Raw genomic sequence first — 12,197 nt, forward strand, 5'->3', positions numbered from 1 at the left:
GTGTGTGCTTGAAAAAGACAATGAGAAAAAATATAGAGAAACATAAACAGAGAGACAGAAAATTAGTTGAATGGAATCCTATTCACAAAATAATATCAGAATATATTAAAGTTCTGATATATATGAGAGAAAATTAGATATTTTAACAAGTTACCATATATGACTCGGGAATACATAAGAATATTTTAACTTTATAACCAAAATAATTACTATATATTGCACAGAGATAATGGATTTATTAGCTTTTATTTGACTGCAATATCAATATCATGGATGCATACCCACCTATTGTTTGTATGCTGATATATCAAAATAATATAAAGATACAATAAAATACTACCACAATTTTGAAAAATGTATCAATAGGCTTATTTCCTCTTTAATTACTAAATGTAATTGAAATATTTTCTTTAGATTTTAATAACTCTTGCAAAACAAAAAGTCTCAATGTCACAAATTTAGTGTTAAAAAGACATTCTCTAATCATGCAAAAATGCTGTCATATATTTAAGCTTGGTTTTCCAATAAAACTATCAAATTACAGATAAAATAGAATTTTGAGAAAAAGCAGTTGGGATAATTGGAACTTACCAATGTACAGCTTTCTCACACACAATGACTGGAGGATGAAAAGTGTCAAACTCCTCAAGATTTCCCTGAAAGGAAGAAAGGGAAAATATTTTTAAATCACATATTTATAGTTATATAATGATTAATCCAAGTCAGTTGATAAGATCAAAAAGGAAAGTGATACAAATTGATGCTATTAGATTAAATGAGAATAATAAAATTGACTAACATAAAGTATAGATCACAAGACATATGACACATACTATATAGATATAGAATAAATGTAATTTATATAATGCCCTTAATTTAATTATTATAAACTATAATAATTAAATTAAGAAATGACCATATATTTTTATTTAATAAACATTTCAATAATATATCTTCTATGGAGACCAAAGAAATATTAAAAAGACTCCTAAACACAAAGGCAGGAGTCAAACCTGAGAGCCACTCTTTCGGCCACAAACCAAAAACCGAAATCTGCACTAAGAACATTATTTCTTTTCATTAATCACAAACTATCATATTTTATTAAGAACACGAGTTACTTCTACTCAGAACTTTTTCTAATATTATACTACTCATTATACAGATAGGTTTCTCAGAAATTTAGAAAGCATCATTAAATTATTATTATTACTACTTATAAAACTCAAACAAATACCTTCTCAATGTTATATTCCTGGATAGTTGACAACTTTCAAATGAACAATAAGGTACTATGAATCTGAAGTCATATCAAAAAAGTACTCCTTAATGTTTAGGAGAAGAAATCAATAGCTGAATATTTGTCAAATGAGCATAGCTCAGAGAAAAGTAATATATAGCTAAGTATTTCACTAACAGCATAAATTATTGCAAAAAATTGAATTGGGTGACAAAGATCAAGTGGTCTCACTGACTGTTTAATGATGTGCTGGCCATTTACTTATATGGTTGAAAGACAAAGCTGTATTATTTCTTCCCTTAGTGGATACAAATAAGAGAGCATTTATGTTAATGGTTTATTATTATTCTTGCATCAGATCCAAATACCCTTCTTCCTACATACTGAAAAACTATATTTTTCTTCTTAAGTGCTCCCTTGCCACTTATTCAAATGTTAATCAGTTTCTCAAAATTCTAATCCTTATGTAAATAATATATGCCACCATGATTGATTTATTATTTTGATTATATTAATAGTTTTTTCTAAAGCAAGCACATACAATGTATGTATATATATATATGTATACAAATATATATATATATTGGTTTTTGGGTCACACCCGGCAGCACTCAGGGGTAAATCCTGGCTCTATGCTCAGAAATCGACCCTGGTAGGCACAGGGGACCACAGGGGATGCCGGGATTCGAACCACCATCCTTTAGCATGAAAGGCAAACACCTTACCTCCATGTTATATCTTCAGCCCCACAATTATATATTTTATATTTATTTCCTTTTTAATTAAAAATTTACCTTATTATATAGTAATAATACTGTATAATTTATATGTTTAGGAAAATTCAATCTTCAGTAGAATTGATTACTTAGCAAGAAAAACACATCTATAACTAATATAAATTATTATATATGCACACATATGACTATATATTTTGATTACTTAGCAATTAGAGAGCCTTGCCACTACAATTAATATTTGAAATGATCAATCTCGAAATATCCTTTGCTTGACTGAGATAAGACATTAAACTTCGAAGAAAGGTAATGCTATATTGTATAATTTGACAAGTACGCATGGTCAAAACGAAAAGAAAATTACATTAGAATTAGTATATTTGGTATGCCTTTAAAAATGTCAAAGGGGCTGGAGTGGTGGTGCAGGAAATAGGGCATTTGCCTTGAACGTGACTTTGCACATTTGCCTTGAATGGACCCTGGTTCGATACCCCAGAGTCCCATATTGTCCCCCCAAGCCAGGAGCAATTTCTGAGCACATAGCTAGGAGTAACCCCTGAGTGTCACCGAGTGTGGCCCACAAAATCCAAAAACAAAAAAAAAGTCAAAGTCTTACAATCTATAACAATCTTGCTAAACTTACAATACATTTAAATTTTGTGTATGCTGGGCAAAAAAAAAATAGTAATTATTCCCATGCATAAATATTATGTAATAAAGCTAAATATAATTTATTTTCCTTTCTTTACATAGGATGATTATTAGGTTAATAAAATTTTAGTTACATCATCAAAGCTTTCTATATCAGGAAATGGTAAAGTTAAAATTTAAATGTAGCTGTTTGAGTCAGTTTTTAATTCTAAGTTCAATTATATATTACTCTCATCTACAAATTATCTGTCCCAGATAAAGGAGAAGAGAATACAAGAAAGGAGAAATGAGAAATAAAAACTTCACAAGCTGTCAAAATATGAAATGATTAAACCAACATATTTTACCTTTAAACCAGTAGCAATATTTAATGAATTCTTCACTTAATATCCTTCTCCAATACATCTTAATTTAGAACCTACATTTTCTTTTTTTATTGTAAGAATTTATTCAAGAGACAAAATTGATTAACATATTGAGGTAACTGACATAACACATTATAGTAACATAACATAACATAACAACATAACATAACATAACATAACATAACATAACATAACATAACATAACATAACATAACATATAATTAATATAATAATACATGAAGTCAAAGAATATTTCTAAATAAAACACAATTTTTTATCATGATGACTTACATATCTTTTACAGTAGTATCTTAGGTACATATTAACATTGAATCAGGGCATATCCATCACCCCCAGTGTTGTCCTCCCTTCATCACTGTTCCCAAGCATATATCCCTTTCTCCCTCCTTTATCCTCCAGAATGCTAGTTTAACTAAAAGCATATATGTTAACACTAATGTAAACCTTTTTTTTTTTTTTTTTTTTTTTTTTTGCAGATCCAGATATTTTTACTAGTGGTTTCTTAAAGGTTTAGAGTCAAAGAAGCACTGTATAAACAATGCTAGAGTGGCAATTATTGTTTGAATGGGCCCACCAAAGTATGGGGGTCATGGAAAGGAAAAACTTTTGGCCTAAGTACAAGGAGACCTTACCCCTAAAGTTTCCTGACATAAGACCATTTCTAGGCTCCAGGCAAACTAGATTGTCCAATCCTGGTCATTTTCTGTAGTGCCCGTACAGTTATATTTTTTCACAGTCTCTGTTCTTGGTATCCTGTTTCTGTACTGAAGATCCTGGAATCTATATATCCTACATTGAAGTCAGGATAGTGCGGAGCGACGTCTAATTTCAACTCAGAATTAAAGGGCAACGCAGAAAGCCCTGTCCAGTATGCAGGTCGTTGTTGTTGTTTAAATCTTCTCAGTGTTAAGGGAAGACTCTTTTGAGTAAATTGATGTCAGAGCAGCAGTAGGGTCTTCCCTGGTAGAGAATTGCTTCCAGGTGATGTCATAGACAACTTTAGATGTTTTGTAGATGGCTTCCATGGTTCAGGGTCCAGTATGCAGGTCGTTGTTGTTGTTTAAATCTTCTCAGTGTTAAGGGAAGACTCTTTTGAGTAAATTGATGTCAGAGCAGCAGTAGGGTCTTCTCTGGTAGAGAATTGCTTCCAGGTGATGTCATAGACAACTTTAGATGTTTCGTAGATGGCTTCCATGGTTCAGGGTGACTGGAAAATGCCCTAACCTCTGAGGCCTGTGCCAGGTCATCATGTCAATATTCAGGGTATAAGTTCCATTGCACCACTAGATTTGTGTGTTCCTATATCTATTAGATAAGAACTTATTTGTATGTATAGTATTTTCCATTTTAATAGAACCTACATTTTCATTTACATGAACCCAAAATATTATGACAGTCATCTAGATACAAAATTTTAGAGAGTAGTTTTAAAAGAAAAATAAAAATTATTTTGTTATTTACATGAATTTTCAACGTAATCAAACATATAATCTTTTATGATACATTAGAATTTAGATGACATAATTATTTTTCTAAGTAAGACAAAGCAGTGTTTAGATTAACTCTCGAGTTCTTTCTGTTTCCTTTAGCCCTTTGATCTATAAAATTTGTTTATGGGTTTGGGATTATGAATGAGAGAGATCTCATTGCCATTAGAGGAGATAAGTACTCTCTAGTGGTGGGTGTAGCATTGGGAAGATGCATGTGAGAATGTGTCATTAACAATATTGTAAACAATAAGATCATTATGAAGGGGCTAGAGTGATAGTAAAGTGGTAGGATGTTTGCCTTGCACGTGGACAACCCTGGATGGACCCAGATTCAATCCCCGGCATCACTTGTGGTATCCTGAGCCTGCCAGGAGCGACTAGTGAGCACAGAGCCAGGTTATGTCCCTCAAACGAATAAAAAACAAAAACAACAAAAACAAAGAGTGAGAGTGTATTTAAAAAAATCATAGTAAAAATGCAAACAATAAAATAAAATCTTTTAAAATTTTATCTTACCTTTACTTCTCTATGATTGAACACTGTAGATATTTTATAGTACCTATTATTTGTTTTTCTTTTAACACATAGTATCTTAAAACAGTATAGTTTTAAACTAGCTCTTACCTGAGAACATTTTAGGAAATAAAACTTTTAACTATGGAGGTTTTCAAATTTTATGCCTAGGGAAATCCCTTTTTCGTTTTTCTTTGTTCTGTGGCCATCCCAGGTAACACAGTCTGTTAACATCTGGATATGTTCTGAGGATCATACTGTGCTGATCACTGAACTCAGTACACTGTATGCACAGTATGCAATCTGGCATTTGAATACCATTTCTCTGGTCTCTGCCTGGGGAAAATCTCACCTTTCCTTTATTAAAGCAGATTTGTAATTTAATATCACAATTTTAAAAACTGTATAATATGTACTCAACTTGAGGCAAATTATATTGTCAGCATTCAATTTGAATTAAAAGTTCACGAGGAAAAAGTATCAGATTTGTTGGCTCACTACCTAACATTATGTAAAATGTTCTTAGAAAACACTGCCTCTGTTCTCTTTTGCTTTTTGTATTTAGGATGGCCCCAGATATGCTATAACTGGTAAACCCTGGAGGCCATAAGGTGCTAGGGAAAAAAACCCGAGTTCATACGTACTAGGCATGTGCCCTAACTCCTCTACTAACTCTTAATCTCAAGATTGTATGTTTTGGTGATCAATTAAAGACCATTATTGAGGTTTTTGAGAGCCTGTATCCTCGTTTATGTTTAAAAGCAAAAGTATGTATGTATCCATTAAAATCAAAGGATAGAGTGAGAGTGATAGCATAGAAATGCTTGCCTTGCACCCATATGCTCTCCAGAAACCCAGTATATATAAAATGTAATAATTAAAATAATTCAGATGACAAATTAATATCTAAAATGAGAAACATTGAAATGAAGAGGACAAAATTAAAAAAGTATTTGATATCCATAACCTAGAATACTCAGTGATTACATTTCAGTGAAATGAATAAAAAAACATCTAGGTTGAATCACAAAGCCTGACTAGTCCCGCTGAACAATTATCTATAAAATTGTTATTAAGTGTTGAGTGAATGTGTTTAAATTCTAATGATAAAGAGAAAATTAGAAAGAAAAAAATAATCATGGGAATGGAGATAAAAGATGTTTTGATAAGGAAAACAGCCAACATAACCAAATGCAAATAAAGCTCATAAAATAAGCAAAATATGTATTAGAATTGTCAATAAGAACTCCTTAACTCCAGATTCAGTCATGTCAGTGCCAAAAACTATTAAAATAGTTATATAAATTGGCTAAAGAGAAAATACAGTGAGTTAGATGCTTACTTTACATGCCATGTAGTAAACCAGGTTCAATCCTCAGTACCTCCATATTCTAACCAGGAGTAGTCCCTGAATACAGCTAGCTGTGGTCCCAAGACCTTGCAAGGCGGGGGGAAAAGGATAAAGACTTTGTGAAAGAAGATTTGAAAGTATCATTAGTGAAGAACAGAACTTTATTTTTTAGTAGACTTGACAGAGTATGAAAGGGGGAAAATCAACATTTTATAAGATGTAAAGTTTTGATATGTTTTATTTATTTGTTTTAAAATGAGACATTTGATGTGCCTTCATGGAGTCTTTATTTAAAACTACTTTCTAAATACTGTATTTGCATGTTAATGAAACAAATGCATTTCTATTTGTAAGATAGATCAAATATTTTCAAGTTTGTCTTCATTATACCATTTTGTAAGTGTAAAGTAAAATGAATCTATTTTCACCTTCAAAGGACATGTGGGAAGGTTGTGGAATTTGCAAATTCTTTAATGATATCTAAATCTTTTAATGTCATTTCATGCCAAACACTGTTGATTCACATTTTTATAGATTCAGATTTTATTCTTAAATGCTGATAATATTAGTGTTGAGCAAACAATTGGACCTTTGGGTACTGAGCCAAACTTATGAATCAGAAATATCAATAAAATAAGTATGGCAGGTAACATTTTGATCACTGATAGCAGTCAGCAAAATACATTCTAGATATATCAGAGGTAAAGGAGAAAGTAAATGTAAAAATGTCTTAGGGAAAGGGGTGCTGTTAAACTATACATTACTATAACTTTTATTTAAAAATTAATATATATATTATAAAATTTATAAATATTTACATTTATTTTTATGTTTAATTCAATTTTATAAAATAAATGTATAATTTGTATAAAACATCATTAAAGATAATTTGTAACTTTTTCTTGAATACTATTTTGTTGAGTAGTATCAGAGAGTACAGGAGGTAAATCACTTGCCTTAAAACTAACTGACCCCACTCAATTCTAGTACCACATATTGTTCTCCAGTCTCATCAGAGCCAAGGTTAAGATCAGAGCAGCCCCCAACCAAAGTATAAGTTAATAAGATATTATTAAATAAAAATCAACTATGTAATCTTTAAAAATTGTAGACCCAAATATCATCTTTGTTTTCACTTAGTTACCTAAAAATGGCAGATGCATATTTAAGATAGAAAATAGTTCCAATCTTATTTTTTTGTTTGTTTGTTTTTTTGGGCCATACCCGTTTGATGTTCAGGGGTTACTCCTGGCTAAGCACTCAGTAATCGCCTCTGGCTTGGGGGACCATATGGGACGCTGGGAGATCGAACCGTTGTCCTTCCTTAGCTAGCTCTTGCAAGGCAGACACCTTACCTCTAGTGCCACCTCTCCGGCCCCAATAGTTCCCATCTTTATAGCTCAATTTCTTAGGATATGAGATGATAGTCTAATGACCAATATTATGACTGAATTATAAAAGATAAAAAATTATTTGTAGATAGCTGAAAAGATAGTAGAGAGAGCAGGGCACTTGCCTTGCATGTGGCCAATCCAGGTTCAATCCCTGGCAAACTACATAGTTCCCTGAGCACTGCTAGAAGAGATTCCTGAATACAGAGCCAGAACAAGCCTTGTGCATTCTCTGGTGTAGCTCAAAAACAAACATCAAAAGAACAAAAAATATTTGCAAAACTTACAAGTCATTGTTCATTAGTATCTTGACAATGTTTAGTCACATTAACATCACCACTGGGTATATATAAAATTTCTCTTTTTTTCAATGTAAAGTTTAATACAGTTTCTTTTTTATCTCTACATTAATTATTTTTAAAATATAAAAATACAGAAAATATCCTTGTGGCTTTTAGCTGCTCATTTTTTTTTAAAGAAAAGCTCTAACACCTACAGATTGATAAAGAAATAAATTGAACTTGCATTACAAAATGAAGAGAGTTGAACAATAAAGCCATATTGCAACCATGTATACATAAAAATTTTACTTAATTTCCATCCAAAATAATTTTACCTTACATAATAACCTATACATTTAAAGTTACTAGTAAAACGATCATCTCTGTTCATGTTCTAAGAAAAGTCATTAAGATGCATATTTGTCAGTTTTCTTTTCCGAGGAAAATTTACATAAATTCCAAGATTCTTTCTGCTCAACCCTTGTAATTTAGCTAAATTTATTATATTGGATAGAATTGCTTTGGTATTATGTGAATTAGGAGAGGACAAAAATATGAACAATCAACAAGATAATATTTATGCCTACTTGGACACACAATTTATATTATTTTAATTTCTAGGAAAGAATATAAAAGTGTTTATGACAATCTCTTTAATTGCCTTTGCTAGAGTGTACTCAATCAGAATTACAAAGGCATGCACATTATTTCAATAATCAGTGGCTTTGCTTCAAACTGAGATATAATTGGAACAGAAAAAGTCACTGACTGCAGCAACTTTAGTGTTTGGTCAAATCCTCTTTAGAAAAATTAACTCTAACTAAAGGACAGAATAAGGCAAGTAAGCATTTTTTCATTCAATGAATCAATAAAAATGAAAGTACACGTGGAATCCTCCTGATAAGAAAAACTTAGATTTTTTCATTTTGTTACATGTTTGATGTTATTGAATTAGGAACATTAACAGTTTGTATGCATGTTGGAAATAGTTTTTGAATAATTGTAATCCAGCACTTTCAAAGATTGATCAAAAACACTTTAGATATATCTAATAGTGTATCCTAGGAACAGATGCTCTCTGCCCAAACCACTGAGAATTCCAATTACACAGACAGCCAAATCACTACAGCCTAATTGCCACTAGCCTTAATGTGGGATGCAATCACTGCTTACCCGCCCTTGTTTTTCCCAAATAAGCATTAGTGAGCCTCTTAGTTTAGCAGAACACCCAGAGCTGTTGGAGAACCAGAGCAAATTCCTTAGCAACCAGAAGAGGTTACACATTGGTTTCCATGTGCATCCTAATGAAACTCATGTGCACAACTTTTTTCTGATCAGTATCCATAAAATAAGGTGGTTGAATATTTACTTCCCTAGCAAGGAAAAGTTTTTAAAAATGATACATGTAGGGGCCGGGTAGGTGGCGCTGGAGGTAAGGTGTCTGCCTTGCAAGCGCTAGCCAAGGAAGGACCTCGGTTCGATCCCCCGGCGTCCCAAATGGTCCACCCAAGCCAGGGGCGATTTCTGAGCACATAGCCAGGAGTAACCCCTGAGCGTCTAACGGGTGTGGCCCAAAAACCAAAAAAAAAAAAAAAAAAATGATACATGTAGAATATGAGTTAAACTTGTTAGAGAAATGTAAAATGGAACTAAATTCTAATTAAATTGAGTACTGATAAACCTTACAACAAAATGCATTTATACAAATTGAACTATTTTTTTCTATCTCAGTTTCACACAAAATGCAATACATAGTATCTGAAAATTAGATAATCAGCTTAGAAGCTATTACTGTAAAACACCACCTTCTTCTTCACCAAATTTACTGTAATGTGGGTGCGATTGTTTTTCTTCACAACTTCTATTTGTTGATTTGAAGAGTGATATATTTAAAATATTTTATTCCCCTAAGGTAAAAATATTTCAATGTGTTTGGGAAACAAAAATTGCGAACATATATAATACTTCCATATAAAATTCATTCTTTCTTCAGGAAAAAAGGCAACACAAAAGCCCATTTATTACTAGTAAAAGATAATAGGTTTTAAAGTAAGTTATGCCTTTTTCTTATTCACATACAAAATATTGCAGGTTTAAAAGTATATAACTATATTATGAGACAGTTGGAGATTAAATAAATGATGTTTCTAGCAGTAACATGGAATGCTCTAAAAGTGAAGTAAATACAAATATAAAAGTGAAATTTATAAAGTTAAACTTAAAAGAAACAGATTTTTAGATTTTATCTGTAGAAAACTGTTTTCTCAGTAAGTAGATCAATAACCCACTTTTTAGGGACAGGTCTGTCTAAAATTGAACGATGGGATAGAGTAAAACCATCCCAATTGCCCTTTAAAATTTAAGGCACCCAAGGAGTTAGAGGATTTAATAAGGACAGGAGCCATAGCTTTTTTTTTTTTTTTCAAAAAAAAAAATCTCAGTAACTTGAGTTTCAGTAGTATGAAAATGCTACAAATGGATTTAATTTTGTTAGAGATTGCATTTTTTTAGATTGCTTTTTTTTGTTTGTTTTTTTGGGGACCATCTTCCTGGATGTGCTCAGGGGACCTATGGGAAGCTATAAATGGAACTCCTGAGGTCTTAGCTGCTAATCTGGTCCTAAGAATGTACATTTTACATTATCAAATGCACAGACTGATTAAGCACTTCACAATATGTTTTGTTTTGTTCCTGTTATTTTTGAAAGATTCTGAACCCTGGTGTCCCACATTGCAGACATGAATCTACCACACAATGCTATTCACCCACCCCAGTTAAGCACTTTAAAAAATCTGATCACCTAGGAAGAAGTTAAGTTACTGCTTCTTAAAGCTAATGTAGGTTAAAGTAAAGAAAGTTTAGATTCAGATTGCAATACATTAACAGTTGATTTTCCTATGAATACTAAATATAAAACATGATCTCATTGTCTCGTGGCAAAATAACATTCTTCTTAGAAGCACATTTTCGATGACAGCATTTCTGGAATGCTTCCTAGCTCAAGTAAAGCCACAGCATCCGCAGTATTGCACGATCATCCTCAGAAGTATTGCTATTTAGAAGCAGAACGACAATGAATAATGGTAAGAAATAGGGCATTGCCCCTGTGGGAGCACAGAAGCAGAGGTAGCAAAATACTTAAACTCTTGCCTGCTTTTTTCCAGAGATTTAAACACCAGCAAATAAGACCCTGTAGGCATATAAAAGATAAGAGTGAATTTAACCCCCTTTTCAACTACAGGGGTCATTTCTCTGTGTATAATTTAAAGCACAATTCATTTCTATCCTACTCTCATACTCTTCTAAGGAATCAGCATAAAGGGAGGCTGGACAGGTAGCAGGGTCAAAGATTAATTCTCAAAGTAGATTAACTATTAAATATAATATTTTAAAACACTATAGATTGCCAATCAGCTTAAAGTAGCCCAGTAGAGTTGTAGAGGAAGAAGTTATTTAGCCAGATCATTTCCTGAGAACCTTAAATGGCTTTATTCCTGCTCTGGGCTGGAATTTCCCTCTCAGCACTCTGCTTGGATTCCTTGTTCAGGCATTTTTATTCAGATGTCAGTTACCTGAGGACAGGTAAAGAAGACAGTGGTAGGAAGACTTCGTATGTATTAGTACTGTTAAAGATGATGTTGACTGTAAACGGTGTACACCAGGAAACTAAAAATGATCAGATAAGAAACTAAAATATTGAGAACCAGAAAGCTGCTTGAGTGAGTTTAAAATAAAGTCACTAAATAGCATGAAACCTAAGTACACTTCCTACCCAATGTCAGTCATGTAAATCCAAATTAAAAGTTACCACCCAGCCCTTTAATAATCCTGACTTTTCACACAGAAAACAGAAAAAGTTAAGTTTATTAATTTACCTAATATGAATATTGTCCTAAGAGTTCTTTGAGTTCTTGTTAATACTATGAAGAGTTAAATTGAGGCTACTTGAAATTGAATCTTCAACTTTTTTTACACAATACATGTGGTAATTTATTAGATATTTCTGGAGTTATTTTGGTTTTTCATCATTATAAGCAAAAGACGGGCGTAACAGAACAGTGGTAACATATCAAATCTCTAAAAAAATGAAATTACTTTTTGAAGATTAAAGAAAGTCTGAATGTTGATACCTTCTCTCTGTTAAGGTTAGACATCAAATA

This window comes from Suncus etruscus, chromosome 1 (assembly GCF_024139225.1).
Source record: "Suncus etruscus isolate mSunEtr1 chromosome 1, mSunEtr1.pri.cur, whole genome shotgun sequence".
NCBI classification, from domain to species: Eukaryota; Metazoa; Chordata; class Mammalia; order Eulipotyphla; family Soricidae; genus Suncus; species Suncus etruscus.